Source organism: Silene latifolia, chromosome 3, assembly GCF_048544455.1.
Source record: "Silene latifolia isolate original U9 population chromosome 3, ASM4854445v1, whole genome shotgun sequence".
Lineage (NCBI taxonomy): Eukaryota > Viridiplantae > Streptophyta > Magnoliopsida > Caryophyllales > Caryophyllaceae > Silene > Silene latifolia.
This window is the reverse complement of record NC_133528.1, coordinates 39,834,216-39,855,435: the sequence shown is the minus strand read 5'-3', so window position 1 is coordinate 39,855,435 and position 21,220 is coordinate 39,834,216. Positions and strand designations below refer to the sequence as shown.

Genomic DNA, 21,220 nt, shown 5'->3' with positions numbered 1-21,220 from the left:
TGGACATTTGGACAGAGTTTCGACTCATTTTGCGCTATTTAAGCCATTTTTTGAAAATGTTTACATTTTGAAAAGGTTTTTTCATTTTACAAAATTTCGTCATGGCTTTGTTTACAAAATGGTGATCATATATGATACAAGCATTCATACAGGCATTATAACGGTATGCTGAGTGCATTTAGAAGGGTTTTGGCTTAAAAGGGTGGGTTGTCATACCAAGCAATCAAACCCTGGTCTGTGGAGAGGTCCGTGCCAAACATGAGTAAAGTCGGTTCCTAGTCCATTTCCTCGAGTAGTGAAAGCTCTTGATGCAAACATGAGTAAGCATCATGGTATGGTTGACATCAATCGCTATCTATGCTTAGGCCCACATAAGAATTTGGACCGTCCAGACGGGACGATTAGTCGAATGGGTTGGGTTGGGCCTAGGAAGGCCGAATAAAATGACCTAAGAAGGTCGAGTAATGAAAACCGACAATTGTCTAATATAAACTATTCCCTAACCTTGTTCAAGTTTCACCCTTGGCAACACGTAAGTGTATTATTCCCCAGCGGAGCCGCCAAACTGTGGACACGGGGGGCCCACGGGGGCGCTTGGGAAACAAGCGTTTGCATTTGTGGAGTCACCACCAATTTATTGTGGAAAATTGGAAACCGTTCGAATACCTCGTGCCATGTCAAGACACAAAGTAGTGACATAAACACTAAGAACTCGTTACCCTTAGCATTCTATGTCTAGAATGACTCTCGTGGATGCCAATGAACACGGATGTTCACATAGATCTGGAGTAAGAGGTGAGGGTACGTATTAGGAAGTCCTTTTATTGAACACCTAATCCCGCCCGCCTCGATAGCGGCCTCTACTAATGATTAGGGAAATCATTTGTACTCGATATGCTGTCGATTATATGCATGCAATGCAACATCCATCTTTTTGATCCTAGCATGTGAATTAAACTATGTCGGTGGACATGTAATTTAGCATTCAATTATGTCGAAGTAGGGTTTAGAATTAATTACATGTAAAAACAAGTAAATAAATCATACATGACAAAATACAATAAATAAAATGCGATAATTAAAATTACAACAATTACAATGGTTTAATGATTTACGTCAAAAATATATTTAAACCGGATAATTTGAGAAAAATAAGGGAAAATAAATAGGTTAGAAAATACGGATAGATTAAGGGTGATATTAGGATTAATAGTTGATTAATGCGTAATTAAAGAATTAGGTCAAAGCAAGAACGGAAGTTCAGAGACAGAAATCAACCCGGAACAGGCGCAGCAATGCTGCGTCTCTTGGAAGAGGCGCAGTGGTCACTGCGTCTGTTCCTGAAGTGAGCCCTGGCTGTATTTAATGGTTGATTATGGATATTTGACTCGGATGAAAGTGATTTAGCATATTATTTACATATGAAATCGTCATGAAAGCGATAAAAACGAATTAAAACGGATTAAAACGAATTCAGACGGATTAAAACTAATTACAAATGAATTAGAACGAATTAACTAGGTTATTTTATGAAAACGGAAACGAGTTAGACAAACTGGAAATAAATGGTAAAAATATGTACAAAAGACGAATTCCAGAGACTTGATATGAACGAATCGAGTCTCTAAAAATCTGGGTTTGATTTAATGACCAAAACCCGCAAATATTGATTATAAGGGATTTAAGTCGGAATTAAAGCGTAATATTTATTATGAATATGTATTAAAATTATTATATATGAAGAAAATAAGAAAGAAAAGGAAAAGGGATCGAGTTAACAGAGAAGCGAGGAAAAAGAAGAAAAGCAGGATCTATGGTAGCCTCTGGAAGAGGCGCAGCAGATGTTGCGACTCTTCGAAGAGGCGCATCAGTTGCTGCGTTTCTTCTCGACGTCTGCCTACTGTCAATCCGTAAAAACGGTTTGATAAAAGGGTTTTAGAAATCGGTTTTAAGCATACTTTTGACGTAAATCTTACATTAATTGGTACAAAAATAAAATACAATAATAAAGGATGGGATTTACACCCTCAGACTTACATGTTTGACGAAATGAGATTAACTAAGTTAACGTTTTAGTGATTGCTCGACTCGAATGTATGACGAATGTGCCCTCGTAAGAGGATTTAGATTAAATTGATTGATTAATTGAGGTGTAGTTGGTCAAATTGGTCGGTCATGCAACGTGACTGGTACTCAGAATGATCTGAGCTTACGTGGTCGATTGATCAAGCACGTAGATGTCAAAAGCTTAGAGCACGGTCTTAGAATGCAAAGGGAGAAGAGAAGGGCGGACACTCGCGTGAGAAATATGTGGAACGAAGTTCCCTATTTATACTAGAAAATATGGAGAATTATGGAATGACTCAAGCTTTGGAAACAAATCACGGAAAAATTTGAAAATACGCAGAGAAGAGCTGGAGAAGAGGCGCAGCAGGTGCTGCGTCCTTTCCCCAGAGGTTTCCTCCTGCGAAAGAAAGATTTCCGCGTTTCTTTTATGGAATCGCGGTGGATCTCAACTTCCTTATTCCCTAAAATAAGATTTTCGGGATATATTTTGCCAAAAGATATTAAATAAAATTATGGAATAAATATATCCGGAATATTCTAGGACATTCCGACTTGGCATTTTAAACGGTTTTTTAGAAAATGAAGCGGTTTTTTACCCGGACTCCAAATGAACTCTAATTACTGTCAAACCGACCGTAATGGCGTGTAGATAACGACCAAGGGGTAGAAACAAGTATTTGAGCTATCACTTGATGATAAACTTACGAACTGTCATAAATCGTTCCGTGTACCAAACATGCAGCCCAATCATCACCGGGTAGTTTGCGGGAGGTGCAGAAACGAGGTATCTACACCTTCCCGATCAGACGTACTTGATCATTTATGATCTCCTAGAGGAGATGCCTGAGCCGTTTGGAGGAGGCCAGACTAGGAGGGAGGACCAGGTACCCAGGGAGGGTAGAGGACCCCGGCGAGCGAGAGAGGTGGTAGGGGAGTCTCAGTTTGTGCAGCAGGGACCCCCTCAGTACGAGTACCCCAACTACTCTTCTTCCTTCAGCCCTCAGATGCAGGTGAGCGAGCTCACAGAGAGAGTGTCGAATGCCTTGGTGTTCCAAAACCTTCACGAGATAGCCTATGTTCAGGGTGTGGGGACCAACTTGGCCCAACCGGTTTGGTGGAGCGGCGTGGGGAATGATAGTGGTGTCTTTCACTCTGACGGAGTGGATCCAGCTACACGGGGAGCCCCTACGATCTACCCATAGAGATGCCTAGCACCATGGAGGAGATCCATGGATGGGAGCAGCTACGGGAGGAGGGTTTGGAGGAGGCACATCAGGAGCTGGCACGTCGGGAGCAGGAGGAGGTGATGAGATGGAGGAGGATCGAGGCGGTGACGTCGAGTGATCTTTCTTGTTTATGCTTGTTTTAGCAGACTTATGTTGGATTGTTACTTTGACTTTGATATTTGGATTTTTATTTGGTTTGTAAGCAGCCATAAGGCCATACTTTATGTCTTGATTTTCTAAACTTGGTGTAGGTACAAGGATATCGGGGATGAAACCCCAAAATGTGGTATGTTTTCTTGCTTATCACGCATTGGAGGACATTCTGACTTGAAGATACTCGATCGAGTGCCCTCAACTCGATCGAGTACCATGTATATGGCGTATTAATGAGCATTCTGACCTGTACATACTCGATCGAGTATGTCTAACTCGATCGAGTAACCTACTCCGTACTCGACTGAGTACACCTAACTCGATCGAGTACCTCAGCTTGACTATATAAACCATTTTACTTGTGCCACTTGGGATCATGGGAGTATTTGTTGTCGTTATCATGGTCGTTGATTGTTACCTTGTGTTTTATACTTGTGTACGGGATGTATCCGGGAAGTATGCAATGATTTTAATTCTATGTGGTTACTAATTTTCTTTAAGTATCATTCTATGCAGTTGTTAAGCTTATATAATCGTTGGTAATCGGTTTGGAAAGGTTATGTTTGGTAATCATTTTGTCATGATGTTAAAAGGATGAATTACTTCTAGTTTCTATATATATCGGGAGGTATTGCTGGGCGTGATAAATTTGTTTTTGTGTTGTTATTTCTATATTATATGTTAACATAAATCCATGATCTGTTTGTAATGTCAAGAGATAGGTTGTGATTTTCGTTTTATCATGATATAGCTCATCTTAAAGGTGAACTTCGGGGATGAAGTTCCTTTTAAGAGGGGAAGAGTAATGTCGCGCGTGAAAATGCCAAAACCGTCGTCTTTTAAAGCATTTTATTAGCAATTTAATTGTGGTTTCTTTTGAAATAATCAAAGTGTTGTTTAAACGATTAATCAATTGTGGAGTAATTTCTGTTACTGCATTGTTAAGGAGATGGGAATTTTGTTGAGCAATTTAATTGTGTTGAACTTGTTTGGGTGTTTCATAGTGTTTGGGTGTTGTATAGTGTTGCATTTGCGTAGTAAAAGGGGAAGTAATAGTTGTAAGAATGCATCTTTTCAGTTGTTAATGTTTGGATGATGACTCGTGATGGAGTTGTGTGGTGATAGTTATGTTCATGAGAAAGGATGATGATGATTAGTCGGCATGTGAGGTCGGGTGGCATGATTGAGTATGGTTGTAGTGGTTCTTGTCAGGTTGAGTTGTTGTTAGTTATCTTGACTTAGAAAACACTTTCGGTTTGTGGGAGGTGATGAGTTGAACTTCGGGGACAAAGTTGCTTTTAAGGGGGGGGGGGGGGAGACTGTAATACCCGCCCAATTAGGGACCCGTTGACTAGTTGTTGACTGACCTTAGACACACGTTTGACCTATCGGAACCTTTAGTAGTTCGGACTTGCGTTATATTAACCTATGGGACGTGGGAACTCGGTCTAGCGTAGGCTACTCGATCGAGTAGTCTAGTGTCTCGATCGAGTAGAGGCCACTCGATCAAGCAAGTCCCATACTCGATCGAGTACGGCGAGTACTACGATAAGTTATAAATCGTGAAGTTGTAAACCCAAATCAGTTTCTTTTTCATTTCTTCCTAAACCTAATTGACGATACACCTTCTCCCTCGCCAACCTTCCACCTTTTGAGATCCTTTACTCTAGGAGACACCATGGGGATGGAGACTTGAATGGAGTCGCGGTCTTGTCGCCGGAATGCCGAGCATAGGTAAGTCGTCATCATTATCCTTAGGTTTCTTTCTGGTTATGGTTGTTAGTAATAGGGCTTTCCCTACTGGTTGTGATAGGTGTTGATGGAGGTTGTCTTGTCTTCATATGGATGTATGTGGTGTTGTTGTTGATTGCTAAAGGTAGGTTTTCCTACTCAGTACTGTTGATTGGTTGTCATGTGTGGTGTGTAGTATCGTTGATTGTGTGTTAGTATTGTTGTGTTGTGTGCGGGGTGCGTCCTTGGCTGAGTAGAGTCATCGTTGGGAATGGCTTCACGCCCTTGATTCGCCCCTTGTAGTTCCCGTCACAAGGGGGATGTGCACATTAATGGACATGGGTTATTCGCTCTATAGTTTTGGAGCGGGGCTTTGTAACACCCCCTCATACCAAGGTACCTTACCAAGGACTACCCTAGCATGAAAGGTTGTTACCATCTCGATTTACTGAGGTTAGAATATCAAAGTTACCAATTCCAAACAACATTTATTAAAGTATAATGAATAAAGTTTACATGTTCTCCAAAACCAAAAGCCAAAGTACAACGGTGAAAGTCTAACAACTATAAATGAAAACTAAGTCTCTTGTCGGCGGAAGCTAGACTCGAGTGATGACTTCCCATGACTGCCCCCATAGCTAAAGAAATGCATCACCTGTCACAATCTGCTCACCATCCCTGAATGGATCACCACAGATTTTACAAAAGAACAACGGGGTCAGTTCTGCATAATTAAAATAAGACAAGTGCATAAAGTAACCAATTGATCATCCACCGTCCCCGGTCTCCCGATCTCACACAGTAACCGACTACACACTGAGGTGTGTAGCCCTGCCAGACTACCCATCGCAACAGGTAGCCCACGCCGCCACTGGGGGACCGCAGCCAATGTTGGAGTTAGTGTCCTCCACAATAGTGCGTTAACATAATAAATCTCATTAATGGAATATCATCAGATATTTAATTATTTGATCCTCGTCAGTTGATTAACGTAAATCGATAACGGTTGGCTGACTAGAGTTTGACGTTATTGTCGTGAGACGGCGGTAATCAACTGACCCCTTTCGGTCACAGCTAAAGGAACGAACCCCAATTGATTACTAATTAATTGTATGAGATACAATTTGTTTATTCCCTTGATTTATAGACTAAGAGGTTAGTCGATTATTTTTAGAGAGATTTCGAGTTGCGAACTCGAGGAGCGGCAGTTATTATTTAATTATGCGATAATTGAATAATAAGTTTTGGGAGACGGGTTTTAGTTAATTAACTGTTAATTTACTAAAATTGTACTAATTTATTAATGTGATTAATATTAGTACGTAAATAATATGTGTAGTGGTACACATATATTTACGGAGTGAATTGGACAAATTAATTATGGAAGTATTTAAACATGATACGATGTTTAAAATAATAATTACACGGATTTGTGCGACAAATATAAGAACCAACATGGACCCGTAAATGGTCAAGTGGACCGTGTAAAATAAGTGTAGTGGATGATTACTCACATAATCATTTACCTTATTTTGTATACTACCATAATTAATCTTATACAACATTTTGCATGTGATGTAAGATAAAAATATAAGACAAAATTCTCCACTTCCACACTCCACTCACCCGCCACTTTTCCCCCCATATACTCCATCTTTTGTTCACATTTTTACACTACCTCACTTATTCACTCTACCATTTTGCATGTGAACAAAATTCATCCTCCATCTCTCTATAATAATTATTATTCATCACTACTAAGTTGTTAGTATACACAAATAATATTACTAAGATTAGTTAGTATTATTATTAATAATAATCAAGGGATCAATATTAACAAGTTCTAGTTCATACTTGTTATTATTTTTGGGTTAGTTCTTGGGTGCAACAAGAAGGAGATCTTCTATTTTGAATATTTGCAAGGAGGATCTTCCATTGGTATAAGCTCAAGAACAAGCTAGTTAGGTGAACTAGTTTGTTCCCTTTTTTACCACAAATTCAATGTAAGGAAATTGTTCTTTCCTTTTATGCTTTCATATTAGCATGCATGTTACATAGATCACCTAAATGATAATTTATGAGATAAATTAATTTTATTAGAGAGTCTAATATGGATCTATGATCTTTCAGCCAATCCCCACCAAAATCCCGCTCATCAACGAACGATAACCATGTTCCTTAATGTGCACATCTCCTCCCGTGACGGGTTCCACGGAGGGCGAACTAGGGCGTGAAGCCACTCCCGCAAGTGACTCCACCAAAACCATCACAACATCATCACAACCACCACACCACCACCACACCAACTCTCCGATGATCAGCAGACAACAATCATACACAGTACAATCACAACATCTCATATTAATTAAACACAACTGAGCAGGGAAACCCTACTTTAGAACAATCAGCAAGGAATGCGAGCAAGGAAACTAGAACGTCTCCTCTACGAAGTCTCCGCCTAAACAAAAATAACATAACACAATCACTAATTGCAAAACCCCATTTCCCCCAATTCATAATTAAAGACAAACCCAAGAAATATAACCCATTGAACATAAGAATAAGAACTTACCGGCGAAGAATTAAGGGAATGAGTGCACTTGCTAATGATCACACACACTTTAGGGAGAGATTTGGAGGTGATTAGAGCGTCGTATGATGTTTTAGGTTTTGCAAAATGTAATTAGAAACTGCTTAGCGAAATATATAACGCCCTAATAATTTCCAAATCAAACCGCGGAAATAATATCCGTCAGACCGGATACTCGGTCGAGTATAGAGTATACTCGGCCGAGTACCCTCTACTCGGTCGAGTATTCAGCATACTCAGCCGAGTGTTCCTGGGCAGTAGCCAAACAGGCTACACGACACACTCTACTCGACCGAGTAGGCCATACTCGGTCGAGTATCAGCCTATAAAATCCGTAGTATTACAGCCTTCCCCCCTTAAAAAGAACTTCGTCTCCGAAGTTCCAACCCAACCTATGAAAACATGGACCCTAACACTAACTCCACCAACCACACTTCCTTCCACAACATGGCTCACGATATCGTCTCAACTACGGCATAATCTCTCAATGTTAACTCTTATATAGTACTATCGGATACCCACAACATAAGAGTGTTGCCAACTCTGTCTTACTTCCATAACGCTCATTAGCACCCTCAATTACCAAGACAATACACCGGACAAATACAACCATCAAAACGGAATGTTACATTCTACCACCCTTAAAACGAACTTCGTCCTCGAAGTTTACTCACACACATAAACCTCATCACACAATCCGTTAACAATATCGAAGTTTACTCACACTCCTAAACATCATACTACTACGAGCACTACCATTCCCTGTAATAAAATCAACCACAACACGAATCCATCTTTTACGCTACACCAACACTCAAACTTCCAATTGTACTATAACATGTACAACCATTAAACTCTCTTTTCCCTTTCTACTTCTCTTAAGATAAATGTTACGTCCTCGTAACTCATTAATACTAGGTCCTTTGCTATACCTCCCATAAACCTCATTACCACCGCATGTCAACGATAACCCACTATAACCTCAACACCTACAACCATTCATATATCCAGGGCTCTCTTCCTCTAACGATTCTCGTGCCTCCAATTGTTCTGCACTCACATAACCTATATCATAAAATCCTTAGTATAACCACTACTCCATCTCTTCCACATTACCGCAAAACGACATACTTCTATATACATATACACTCATCTCCACGATCTTAGCTCACAATCCACAATTGTTACATACACTCACACTAGATCCCCAAGTTCTCCTGTTTTATTGCCGTAAAACGCATCCATAACTTAACATAATACTAAGTCCCAAAACTCCGTACTCACTGTCCAAAGAAAAGGTGCTAAACCACCTGTAGTCTCAAGTTCATTACCACACATGTTCCATAATTCTCTTGCCACAACTATGTCCACCAACGCCTTATCAAAAACAAGATTAAAAGTACTCCAACAACCTCTCACAACGGTGTCCCATTAACAGATTATTGCTATACCATGATAACAACAGAACCATACCCAACTCTCTTTCATATCATACTCTATAAAACCCAACATAACAATACCCATACCGACACTGGTAAGAAACATCGGGAAACAAAACAACGGTCTATATGCCCCGACCGACACTGACAGGAAATAGCAGTAAACAAACAACAATTTATGACAACACGAAAATACTCGTATCACAACACGAATTACCGTGCCTAGATCGCCACTCGAGGCACAACAACCATATCGATAGCCATCACAACTTTTACAAACTCATAACACTGACTCAGCACAACTTCCTTGATCACAAGATTTTCTTAAAACTGCTCTACTAGATCACGACGCAGTATAATAAACGGAATCACATATACCAACCTTCTGAATATTACCTAGACCATGACTCATGAGGTAAGAACCTCACACAGACATTTTCACATATCATGGACCCATAATCGAATGTAACTAGCCAATCCTGATTACGTAAGTTACCACTTGATAAAGGATACCTCTCGTCCGAACTTAACTCAGATGCCCTTCACAACATATCCTCTCACCCGCATAATTTTCAACACTCGACGAACGTAACCATATCGTCAGTACCCAACTACTAGAAGACACCTCCTATATGCACATCTTATACTCCCTCCCGACCATACATACCAATCAGTCTCCACAAAATCATCCTCTTAGAACAACTAACTTCCCTATGTGACATCATCCTCGACCACTAGTGACAACACTATGGCACCACCATCCTTCATGTGACCACTCTCTTACTATCATTTCTTAATATAACAATAGTTTATTTCCTCTTTTGGTTCTCATCTCATATAACGAACATCAGATCCATCAACAAAATTTACCTCAACATTATTCCCAATTCTATCCTTTATCGTATCGTCACCTAACTCTTCACCAAAATCTCAGATCGTGCAAACACTATACAAGCTTCTTATTCCCTTAATACCTCGAAACTCACGGCTAACATGTCGTCCTGTTCTCCTATATAACCATTAACTCACACCCCCTAATGAGGCTATCGTACATTTCCATAATTTCCTACTTTCATGCTCTTTAACTTCGGTCAACGTTCTCTTAGCTTACTTCCATTCCTTTTTCCCCCTTTTTACTCAATAATACCAACTAATAATTCATCTCCTTCCTCTTTCTACCTAACTCTTTAGTAATTTGTTTATTTTCTCATAGCTCCACAACTCTAACTCCATTAATTCATATTAACATATTCTCATTCGTTCTTATCACTTATCCTCTCTCATCTTGCTTCTCACTCACCCTTGTCACCATCAAGTCCACACACTAACGGTTACTCTTCAATTAGTCGTATCTCCCATTCGTATCTCTAAAAAAACAAAAATTTACCTCATACCGTTAATTGCCCAAGGAATTACACACTAGGTGAGCCTCTTGATAATCCAAACTCCCAAACTCAGTCACTATCTACAAATCCACGTCGCGAGATAACTCCATCTAAGTTCATTATATACCCCTGTTCTCCATCCCTCTACAACCACCTTTCATTACATATATCCTTAAGCAACACAATACTAACCGTATGCCACCATAAATCCTTACACATCCCAATATGTCACTATTCGTATCCCTCATCTCAATCTTTCATTCTCACGTTTCTTTACACTTACATCACCCTTGCCCATATACACTTACTTTTATATTACTCAACACACGACTATATCATTCATCATATCTCACAAAACATGCTCCTTGTGTCGCTTAGCTCATTAATCTACCCTTTTCTTTTTCCACTATCCCTCACAACCATATATAACTCATGTCCTTATTATCCAACACCTATCCCTCATAAGCCGGCCTTCTCCCTATCATAGCATTTGGGTAACTTACGTATCAAGACCGTCACATATATAAAAGAACGCCTTAAGACCCAAAACATACATGTGTACATACCCTATGACTCAAAAAAAAATGTAGGAACATAGCCATCGATTCAAAATGACCGCCCAAAGAAGTACTCGGTCGAGTACATAGCATACTAGGTCGAGTAAAGGGTACTCGGTCGAGAAATGAGACTACTCGGTCGAGTTCACGACTCCAGAAGCTTAACAGAATTATCACAGAAAGATTACTCGGCCGAATATGGAATACTCGGTAGAGTATGAAAGATACTCGGCCGAGTAGGGCCTACTCGGTCGAGTATCGGCACAGTTCGTAGCACCGTCCAGTTTTCGTAAAACAGTCATATCTCACTCGTTACTTGGTCATTTTGGGCGTGTGAACTATCGTTAGAATCGTTAGAGGACAAGCTATCAACTCCAATTAGAATTACAACAATATTATTTCTAGAACTCGACTTATGACAGTTTTAATACAGTCCTACCATAATCGGTCTTCATACAAATCAAATGTTCTAAACCAAAACAACTTGAACATGCATAAGGCAACAATAACGACCCACTACTTCAAGAAACCAGTGCATAGATGAACCTTTATCATACCCACATGAAAATTAAACACGACATTCATATGTATAAACGCATGACCTTAATCACATGCTACTACCAACAAACCAAACATAGGCATCATTATGATTATATACACATGTACCACTACCCTTTTGAAAGCCACATGATAAACACTTAACATGCCAATAATATTTCATGCTCAAAGTTTAACATCAACAAATTTTCGATACATCTTTTAACAACTATCACGTTCCACTTCCTTCGTCATTTCATTCAACCATACACAACACTCATGCCACAAGTACTACACACATATGACTCGACATACAACAGTTTCCAAGACTCCCCCATGTGACCGGTAAGAGATCGTAAGGGCCTCAATGTGACTTTGGGACGTCTCCCAAGTCTTTGCGGTAGCTCCAAACAACTCTCCCTGGGTTCATTATTTTATTTAGACTCCCTAAGTTCATTGGGTTCATTAGTTTTAGGTGCCGGAATCGTCGGCTCTGATACCACTTTGTAACACCCCCTCATACCAAGGTACCTTACCAATGACTACCCTAGCATGAAAGGCTGTTACCATCTCGGTTTCCCGATGTTAGAATATCAAAGTTACCAATTCCAAACAACATTTATTAAAGTATAATGAATAAACTTTACATGTTCTCCAAAACCAAAAGCCAAAGTACAACGGTGAAAGTCTAACAACTATAAATGAAAACTAAGTCTCTTGTCGGCGGAAGCTAGACTCGAGTGATGACTCCCCATGACTGCCCCGTAGCTAAAGAAATGCATCACCAATCACAATCTGCTCACCATCCCCGAATGGATCACCACAGATTTTACAAAACGACAACGGGGTCAGTTCTGCATAATTAAAATAAGATAAGTGCATAAAGTAACCAGCTGATCATCCACCGTCCCCGGTCTCCCGATCTCACACAGTAACCGACTACACACTGAGGTGTGTAGCCCTGCCAGACTACCCATCGCAACAGGTAGCCCACGTCGCCAGTGGGAGTCCGCAGCCAATCCCTACCAAAATTTCGCTCATCAATGAGCGATAACCCTGTCCCTTAATGTGCACATCCCCTCCCGTGACGGGTTCCACGGAGGGCGAACTAGGGTGTGAAGCAACTCCCGCAAGTGACTCCACCAAAACCATCATAACATCATCACAACCACCACACCATCACCACACCAACACTCTGATGATTAGCAGACAACAATCATACACAGTACAATCACAACATCTCATATTAATTAAACATAACTCAGTAGGGAAACCCTACCTTAGAACAATCAGCAAGGAATGCGAGCAAGCAAACTAGAACGGCTCCTCTACAAAGTCTCCGCCTAAACAAAAATCATATAACACAATCACTAATTGCAAAACCCCATTTCCCCCAATTCATAATCAAAGACAAACCCTAGAAATATAACCCATTGAACATGAGAATAAAAACTTACCGACGAAGAATTAAGGGAATGAGTGCACTTGCTAATGATCACACACACTTTAGGGAGAGATTTGGAGGTGATTAGAGCGTCGTATGATGTTTTAGGTTTTGTAAAACGTAATTAGAAACTGCTTAGCGAAATATATAACGCCCTAATCATTTCCAAATCAAACTGCGGAAATAATACCCGTCAGACCGGATACTCGGTCGAGTATAGAGTATACTCGGCCAAGTACCCTCTACTCGGTCGAGTATTCAGCATACTCGGCCGAGTGTTCCTAGGCAGTAGCCAAACAGGCTACACGACACACTCTACTCGACCGAGTAGGCCATACTCGGTCGAGTACCAGCCTATAAAATCCGTAGTATTACAGGCTTAGGTGGTAAGACTGCGGTCCCCACTGGTGGTGTGGAATATCTGTTGCGAAGAATATTCTGGCAGGACTTTACTTTCGGGTTAGTCAGGTGATTGGTGGATTATTGGAGTTGGAGATTAGTGTGTGTGTGTGTGTGTGTGTGTGTGTGTGTGTGTGTGTGTGTGTGTGTGTGTGTTGAATGTTGTTCTTTAGTTACTGGCCTTGTGTGTGGTTGTCTGTGTTTCTTTCTTGTTATGTATCTGTCGTGATCCATTATGGTGAGCAGTCAGTCTTAGCAGGTGTTGATATGTGGAGCTTATCTGGGTGCGTTGGAGGGACAAGTCTTACACCGAGTCTTGGCATGGATAGTCTCACCGTAGTTGTTTTGTTCTTCAGTTGTACTTTTCTTTTGGTTGAGTTAAACTTGTAATAAACTTTAATAGTTCTTTTATTGACGTTATGATATACTATTCTTCGGGTAACCGAGATGGTAATGCCCGTATCTGCTAGGGAAGGTTTTGTTAAGGCCGGCTCCTTGGTAGGTGGGGGTGTTACAAGAAGATCTCGCATTAATATATTTTTAACGACATTTTTAATGTACTCGTAAAAACGAACCAAACAAGATCTCTCTTGAAAATATTTTCACTTATGTATTGAGAGAAAATTAAAATTGAATGCTCATATATAAATAGTGTATAAAATTGAATAATGTGGTAGAGTGGAGTTGAATGGAGGAAGTACTAAGGAGGGGGGGGGGGGGTAAAAATTTTCAGAACAAGAAAATAAGCAAGGGACTAAGAGAAACTTGAAATTTTTTTATTAACAACTTCGAAATTCCCATCTCCATTGCTCCACCGCTGCTATTCGAAACAACCCCCCTTATTTTACAGAGTCGAGATCTTCTCCATTTCTTTTCTCTCGATTTCCTACCTGTTTCCTTTGATAGATACATATAATATACTCTATTTTACAACCCCATCCTCCATTACTTAAAATTCTAATAGTTAGATTGTTCGAATATTGAATCCGGGCCGTTAAAAAGAAATGGAGAGAATTGTAATTAGGCTTGTTTAGAATAAATTGAACTGTAATAAACAAAGCGAAAAACAGAAAAACCATGCATTTTTTAGGTTCGGTTAACCGAACCGTTTCGACAAACAGTTCGGTGAACTGAACCGATAAATTTGACATGGAAGAATCGAACTGAACCGTTACTAAAAACTAAGCAAAAAAATGAAAATATTATATAAAAAAATGGTTATTTGTTTCATTTTCTTAGTGCATGGACACTCAAAAACTTTTAAATTGGTTAATACTAAAATATATCTACTTAATTTATTTATGATCAGATATAATAAATAATGAAAATTTGATTAAATCACATGAAAAAGTGAAAAGTTTATCGTTTTATAACCATTAGTATTATCATACAGTTTAGATTTGGAGTTTGGCCGAACAAATCTGTCTGAATCAAATTAAATTAATGATTTGGTGAACTGAACTGTTTTTGAACACCCTAATCCAAATATTTTATATTAACTATCTCATTTATTTATAAGGGTTTTTTTTTTATCATGTGCCCATTAGGCACATGTTAAGAAAACCAAAATGGAAATAGTTAATGTTATTTTTATGGGTATAAGGTAAAGGTGGTTATTTATTTCAATTTTCCATGACAATAGCATTAATTATTTCCATTTTTGGTTTTCTTAACATGTGCCTAGTGGGCACATGATAGAAAAACCCTATTTATAATTGTAAAATAAGGACAATAAGAAGTCTCATATAATATTTATTCTTCTCATATTAGTCTTCATTTGGAGTATTATACTATTATGTACTTAGTACCCCCTCCGTCGCGATCATTTGTTTACCCTATGTTTTGGCAAAACGACCAATAAAAGGGAATGAAATCAATTATTGGATGACAAATGGACCAAATTGATTGTGAAGATCACATTGTCCATTAAAGACATTCCTAAAATAAAAAGGTAAATAATTGATCGAAACACCCAAAATAGTATAGGTAAATAAATTACCGAGATGGACGGAGTATTTAGTTATTACGCCATTTTGAAGTGAAAAATCAAATAAATGTCGAAACCATAATGTTTGAACACCAGAACTTAAATAAGACCTTATGTCACCATAATTGTCCATTGTGTTAGTACTTAGACCATGTACAACAACAAAAACTTCTATGTCTAAAGATGATATATTTACAATCATCATCCCACAATAACAAAAACTTTAAATCAAAAGATGATTTTTTTGTCAAACTCATCCAAATATGATAAGTCTCAGACCACCCACAACAACAAAAAGATCTTAATCTAAAGTTGATATTTTCACAATAATCCTCCCACAGTAACAAAAAGTTTTTATCATAAAATGACTTTTTGTGAAACTCATCATATTTGGATGAGTTTCACAAAAACTTGTTTTATGATAGAAACTGTTTTATTGTTGTGGGGGATAAATATGAAAATATCAACTTTAGAAAGGAGTCTTTTTGTTGTTGTAGGTGCACACAATGAGAGAATGGTTGTCTTTTATTGTCTTATTGATCCAAGTGACATGAAGTTTGCTAATTGTTGTTGTATAAAGTTTTTGGTGAAAATCTCATTTTATGATAAAATGAGTTGGATAGGTTGATGACCCACAAAAAACAACAAAAACTTTTTGTTGTTGTAGATGCTCTGACACAAAAAAAAGTCTTCTTTAGATAAATAAGGTCCTGTTTTATTGGACTTAAAGTCACTCTCTTTAAGTTAAGTTCAGCAAAATTAAGTTAAGTTCAGAAAAGTTCAGCTCCTATAAGTTAAGTTAAATTCAGCAAAATTAAGTTCAGAAAAGTTCAGCAAAATTAAGTTCAGCAAAATTAAGTTAAGAAAAGTTCAGCAAAATTAAGTTCAGCAAAATTAAGTTCAGAAAAGTTAAGCAAAATTATAAGTTTCATAATATTGACGAGTTTTAAAAAAAAATACGATTTTCGTTCAAATCAATTGTATAAACAGTTCGAAATTAATTATTATTCTATATTTTTTTTAAAAAAAAGGTATTTATTTCAACCTCAAATTCTTACATATCCCCTAACACGCCCATTAAAATCACCCAAAGCATCAAAACTCCATAATTTTAATCACCTAAGTATAAACAATGGCATTTGGTCAATTGAAAAAAGGTGGTAGGTGTTAAAAGTTATGCCTCAAATGTCACCTAAGTATCAAATGTCCATTATTGTTTCTACTTTTACACTTCATAATTTTATACGGATGCACACTCTTGGGATACATGTTATACAATATGAGAACGTTCTAGGGACAACAGATTCATGCGTGTTTGATAAGAAGCGGAAAAAAGTTATGTACAAGGTGCGAAATAACATAGTCAAAAATATTTGGCGAGACAATGGATTTGACGGGGTGAGCTCAAATGAAGTTGAAGAAAGTGACAGGAAGATGATAATATGGAACTAAATGATTAGAAAAAAGAAAAGTAATATGTGATTTACTTTTTATTTTTATGTATTACGTAATGTGTACGAACATATTAATTTATATACATAAAGTATTTTATTATTTTTACTTGTGTTTTAAATTATATTTCTTTATTTAATTATTATTATTAGTAGTAATAGTAGTAGTATTAAGTGAAATTAAATCAAGTTAATTTAAGTAAGATTCTTTTAATTCGGAAAAGTTAAGCTATTATAAGTTAAGTTCAACAAAATTAAGTTCAGCAAAATTAAGTTCAGAAAAGTTCAGCAAAATTAAGTTCAAGAAAAATTAAGTTCGAAAAAGTTCAAAGAAAATTAAGTTCAGAAAAGTTCAGCAAAAATAAGTTAAGTTCAGCAAAATTAAGTTAAGTTCAGAAAAATTAAGTTAAGTTCAGCAACTTTAAGTCCAAAAGAACAAGGCCTAAATTTTGTTGTTGTGCGGTGATGAATAGAAAAATATCAACATTAGAAGTAGAACTTTTTGTTGTTGTGGATAGTTGAGGATGAAAATTGTTAGTAACTTGTTTTTTTTTTATGTGAGGTAGGAGAGAATAGAGAGTGAGGTGAGGGATTGGGTCAAGTTAAAATTTTTTGTTGTTGTGTAAAGTTTTTGGGTAAAATATCATCTTATAATAAAATGAGGTGGCTAGGTTGAGGCCCCACAAAAATCAACAAAAACTTATTGTTGTTGTGAATGCTCTAACATCCAAGTATACGATGTCCTTGACGAATATAAAACGGTAAAAAGTAAAAACGAGTCTTTAATTATCGATAAATATATCATATAATATAATCTCCTACGTAGAACAAGGAGAACATATAAATAGGTAATTAACTGCATTAATTAACTACAGTAACTTATTTTAGTAAACTTTTGGTAATAAGCTTCCTTAAACAGGAAACACAAAATATAGATTATACATGACTTGCTAGATTCTCTTGCCTTGCTTCAACTTTAACAACTTAGTGTAACCTGCACAGTTAACAAATGGAGCATCTACGTTAGATATCCCAAAATACACACAGAAAATTTACTACATACGTCGGTACGTAAGTAATTTTAATTCAGGAAGGTATCGTATACATGGAATAGTAACCATCATAAATTATCGAACATGTTAAATTTAACTCGTTAAAATGTCTGTGTTTCTTATATACTAATGTATACTCCGTATGTAATAGATACGTAGTATACTTGATCGATTTTCGTCACAATCATTTGTAAGTAATCCTAGTATATTTGTATTTAAACCACACTTAGGTATTATATTTTCACCTACACATAATTTTAGCTCCGTCACTCGTACTTTTAGTACGAAGTATAGTAACTTTAAGTAATTTAAAAAAGTAAGGTTTTGAGGTATAATAAAAAGAAATGAAATTATACTTGGAGCAATCAGTCTTGGGGCTAACAACATAAGGAAGGCTAAGACCACACTTGCTAGGAAGACCAGCAGCAATGCCATAATTGAGGCCTGAAATGGCGATAGCAAATGACTTGAGGCAAGTGCAAGCGGTTTTCAGGTCATTGGATGAGTTGGCCAAGGCTTTCAGTTTGGTTACTCCGCCGCAGCATGGGCCAGCCGGTCCCGGTCCACCCCTCAAGTAGTTCACACATGGGGCTATAGTTCTAGCCACTTGACCACAGTCTAGTGCAGCCTCACCATAATGTGGTGTACCCAACACAATGATGCATAAAATGAGTGCACCACATGTGAGTTTCACTAGAGTTAAGCTAGCCATTGTAACTGAGGGTTTTGTTTGTTTTATGAAAATGTTGAGGGTTTTTTGTTATGCTCTTGAAGAGTTTGGGTTGATGGGTGTATTTATAGGGGAGTTTTTGGGAAGTGTACAAGTGGAGCATTGAAATGTGGGCTATGGGCTAGGTAACACGGACACTCCTCCTAATTGGTCTATCCGTGTCGGACACACGTCAAAACGTGTCAGACACCTATAAAACCATGTCTAACTTTCTTCTTTTATTTGGGCACATGTCTGACACCTGTCCACGGTATTTGAAGACGTGTCCATGATATTTGGACACACCTTCAAACAGAATCAAGTTGAATTTAAGGTAGATGGTATGGGTTGTTTTATGGTTGAATTTGGTGGGGAAATAAGCTGGATTGGAGGAAAATGATGTTCATTAGACGAGTAATGACATGTCGAAAGTGATTGACTATAAGTTTGGTTTTAGTTTTGGAAATGAAAATGAGTTAGATAATCAATGTCAAGTTTTACTTCACTTATTTAAATTTAATATTAAATACTTTTTTAAAAATAAAATCACACATATATAACAATAAAATATATATTTTATTAAATTTAAATAACGTGTTTTAAATCCGTTTCGTTGCTACCTAGGCTATGGGTTTAGGGATGGGAACACATGGAGTGTAGGACAGTTGGTTATTGTTGGTTGATTAATTGAATTTTGGTAAATGTAGGGGTTGTATTCATTGGTCACTTTAAGCCATATCTCCTTTGTTTCCACATATGTGGGTTGAGATCAAGTGCTGGGGAGAAAGTTGGTGTTCAATTGTGATGGTTGTCTAATAGTAAGTTTAAAAGGTTCTCAAAATTGAGGATTTTAAACTTTTTAAATTCTAAGATCTCGTTTGATTGATACGGGAATTAAATTGTTGTGTTAACTTGTAATATACTGGAGTTTAATTCCTACATTAAAATTCACGTGAATTACATTAATCCGTTTGGTTGCTATGTTGGAGTTTTATTTTTCTAGGAATTTGCAATGACCATGAGAGGGTAGGTAGTTAAAATCCCTCATCATGTAGGAGTTAAAAACTCCTAGGAATTTTAAACTACCTCATTTTACAAAAAAATGGGTTAACCAAACAACCTCTAAAAATCCCAATTAATGGGATTCTAAAATTCCCATGAATTGGGTGAGCAACCAAACGAGGCTTAAGTTGATAGATAAATATGCACCTTTTGAGTACAATCTATTTCAAAAGGGTTTTCTTATGCAATATTTTACATGGTATCTCTTTATTTCTGAATATTCTAAATGGTACGCTTCTTTTTGAGCTAAAAATCTTTGACCTATAATTCTTAGTGCCGAACTCCAAAAACGAAATTTTTTTTTGCCAAACTAAACATCTCGTAAAGATGATCAATTTGAAAAAATATCGTAAATTTATGAACTTGTAGCAATGATATATAATCAGTCAAAATTTATGTTAAAAACGGTTGACCGACCATAACTCTTGCAACAAGTTTATAAAGTGACAATTTTTTTTTTTTCAAATCGAAGATCTCTGAAAGACGATCAATTTGAAAAAAAAAAACAGTTGTCATGTTTCAAATTTATAAACATGAATTATACGCGGTTAAAGTTTTTTAGTAGAAAAGGAGGGATATCCCTTAGAAAACTAAAAAAACATCAAAGTATCCGTGACAAACGTTTAAGGGGTGTTCAAATTCAACTAGATGAGCCGTTGTATTTGGAGTTCGCTAATTTCTTAATTGAAGCTTTGATCATGACATAATTCTGTGCCAATACTCCTAAATAACATAGTAAAATCAACATGGTGTTGAATGTTAATTTCATTAGTTGGAAAATGACGAAGGGGATGGTTTGAATTAGATATTTAGCTGCGGCAAGTTGTTAAGTATTCCTTCCATCTCAATTTTAGTTCGCATTTTTTTTTTCCAAAACTTATCCTTAAAGTATTGTCTTTTTTTCTAAATTTAGTAAAGAAAAATTTAGATCATTCAATATTGTCCTTAGATAATGAACTAGCACCATGTATTTTCTCCATAATAAATTAATAATAACTTTGTTCCAACACTTTTTAATATGTTGTAAAATAGTTACTTCATCATTTTTCTTAAATTCTCCCAAAATATAAGGGACGATAAAAATGAGATGAGGAGAATAATTTACATTGCAACCCTTGTATTTTTTATTAATGAAGAAAATGGAATTGTTTATAGGTTATTTTAGTGTATTACGGAGTATTTTAGTTGGCTGATAAGGTGTAGGACTTTGCGAGTATGCGGTGAATCTTAGCCCTATTTTTTTCCTATAATTTTTTTTTTTCTACAAAAGTTTTTTCCCATAATCTTGTGATGAAAAATGAATTGGTTCAACCTGATTTTTTTCCAGAATTGGGTTTCTTGCTTGGACCCGGAAAAGTCCATGATCTAACCCAAAAAAGCTTCTTTAATTTAAAAAAAAAAAGCTTACAATATTGTTTTGGCTCGAATGAT

General features: G+C 37.2%; 1 long non-coding RNA gene across 1 annotated transcript; it reads right to left on the bottom strand.

Moving 5' to 3' along the window:
* Positions 1-15,618: 15,618 nt before the first annotated feature.
* Positions 15,619-18,789, bottom strand: LOC141647563 (uncharacterized). Its single transcript, XR_012545765.1, has 3 exons — positions 18,375-18,789; positions 17,686-17,960; positions 15,619-15,658 (listed from the first exon to the last, which is right to left on the bottom strand). It is a non-coding gene; the product is annotated as an uncharacterized LOC141647563 (long non-coding RNA).
* Positions 18,790-21,220: the final 2,431 nt, after the last annotated feature.